This window comes from Corvus brachyrhynchos, unplaced genomic scaffold, assembly GCF_000691975.1.
Source record: "Corvus brachyrhynchos isolate BGI_N302 unplaced genomic scaffold, ASM69197v1 scaffold59, whole genome shotgun sequence".
Taxonomy (NCBI): Eukaryota; Metazoa; Chordata; class Aves; order Passeriformes; family Corvidae; genus Corvus; species Corvus brachyrhynchos.
This window is the reverse complement of record NW_008246054.1, coordinates 634,339-636,893: the sequence shown is the minus strand read 5'-3', so window position 1 is coordinate 636,893 and position 2,555 is coordinate 634,339.

Below are 2,555 nucleotides of genomic sequence, written 5' to 3'. Positions count from 1 at the left end.
GGGCTCTGAGGAGCTGCTGGTCCGTCACCTTCCCTTCCCTTTGGCTCTTCAAGCCTTCAGGTGTTGTTTTGGTGGCTGAACAATTATTTGCATGATTCAATGAGCTTGTGGTTCAGCTTTTCTTAACAATTCTTGTATCAGGTTATTTTGTAAAATACCTTTGTTCTCCCACTCTCCCCCGGGCCGTGGCAACACTGCACCCCACGCTCTCATGCACCAGTGACTGCTGCTGCTCTCATTCACAGAGCAGACTCACCTCGATCAGGTTTGGAATTGAACAGTGTTGCTTCTTCTACAGGTGGTGCATTTAAATAAACAAGTAAATAACTAGACATGCATTGCAAAACCTTTGTTATCAGTTAACAGGAGCTGGGGCAGGTGGGGACTGTGGACTGCCGAAGACTTCTGCATGCTGAGGACAAAGCACCCAACAATTTGCATTTGCTAATGGAGCTCTCCAAGTCCACATGCTCGGTGTTTGTGCTACAGCTCAGTGGAAACAGTATTTTATATTTTAAATGTAAAGTGTGTCAGCGGAGGCGTAGTAGGCAGCGTAATGAACACTCAGACGTCCCTCATCTTGATCACATCTCTGCTGGCCACAGGCAAGGACCTGTCACACACTGAGGAGGTTCATAGGAAGGCCATCAACAACCTTTGGGCCGCCCTTGCGTGCCCTGCGCCCGCTGGGCATCATTAGCTGCTGCTTTACAGCATTAAGGCTTTGGGTCCCTTTGAATTACAAGTGCAATTTGGCTTTTCCTTACGTTGGAGAGCAGCCACGTGGTTCCATGGCAAATAATAAACATCTTATCCTTGAGGCCTGATCATGCATCAGGGAGGTTTACTGCCAGCACCAGTACTAGGATCAAGCTGCTGAAGGTATATTGTGTTTCACCCAGTAGCTACACCCTGAAGGGCCGTCGGAGCCTCGCGCAGGAGCAGCGGCTCACACGAGGGGAGGAGGCCCTCAGCCCTCCCACCCTGTGAGCTCAGCGGCACCATCCTTATTCCCTGCGCCCAAGTTTGAGCTTTCGGCCCACGAGAACCCTGCAGCTGGAGCCCACCAGCCATGGGATGTGCCAGCCCTGAGACCCCGTGTGGAGCACAGCACAGCCAAATGGAGGATTTGCAGCAGGTCCCAGGAATCGCCGTCTCCTATGCCCGACACTGACCCGACTAAGGCACCCGTCACTGGGACAGGCATGAGGGTGTCTGGAGGAGAGACCCACAGTGCTCCCCTGGGCACAGCTCGACCAGCTTCTTCTGGGACCAGCCCCAGCTCCGTCTGACCTGCTGTGCCGGGGGGACCATGGCATGGCCGCTGCTCCGGGGTGTCCTGCAGGAGGAGCCATGAGAAGCCCTGCCGCCGGGGAGACACGATGCCTCTGGCAGATGCACCGGGTTTGTGACCCACCGAGCCATGGGAGCAGCCCCACAGCCTCACAGCCCCCCAGAGATCAGCAAACCTTCATCTGCTGACAGTGGAGCAGGTGACAAGCTCCCCCTGCACCCGGCTCCCTGTGTATCCGGCCTTGGACGCAACGAGGGATCCTCAGCCCAGGAAGGGAAGAGCTGGGGAGACCGTGACCTTGGGGCATGGCAGGATCCGTGTCCCTGGGGACTGGGTCAGCAGGGACAGCTCTGCTGACTTGGCTCCACATGTGTGAGGCTGAGCAGCTCCGAGTGATCCCGCAGCAATGTGGTGACCACACGTGAGCCGATGTGCAATGCCACTGCCAATATCTGTGCCATGTATTTCCAGTGTGATAAAAGTAACTGTGAGTAACTGAAGATGTTTCCAGTTTGTGTTAATAAAATACATCTTTTTAAAGAATGGAATTCTTCAAAGATTGGCAAATTTTATTTTATTTCATTAGCTTTAATGTCACTGCCATATGGACTGTGAAGAAAAGTGAACCATTAGATCAGAGGGACTGAGTTATCAGTGTGACACAGAAAGCTCTGATACAATTGTTAAGGAAAAGCCCTGGAGTGATTTATTGCCTGCATTGTATTAGCCACAGAGGAGTTATGATATGCTCCCCATTCCTGTATCATATTAGGATTTTATTAGTCTAATATGACATGGTAATATAATATATGATTAGAATTTCCATCCAGTGATCCTTTCCTTGGTTGCAGGGGCTGGAGAAGGTTTTGTGTGCATCAGCTCCTGGGCCATTATGCCCAGGGAGGATGGGGGATACCTGGGATGGCACAGTAGCTGAACCAGTCTCCTGGCCTTCCCAGGTGGGACATGGGGCCCCTCCCCTTCTGTGGGCACCCCGAGCCACCTGTCTGCCACCGAATTTGTTTCCCCTGAGTTACAGAGCCTCTGGCTCCTTCCTGCAGCTGGGACAGTGGAAGGATGGAGCTGGCATTATGATCCTTGCTGACAGCCGAGCCACAGGTCTGGGCTGTGTCCCAGCAGTACCTGGGAAATCATCCCTGACATGTGAGAGCACAGGCGCCAGCTGTGCCAGGTGTCCTGCAGCACCAGCAGAGCCCATTTCCCCTGGGCTCAGCACAGTGGGAGGAACCATTACATTTGC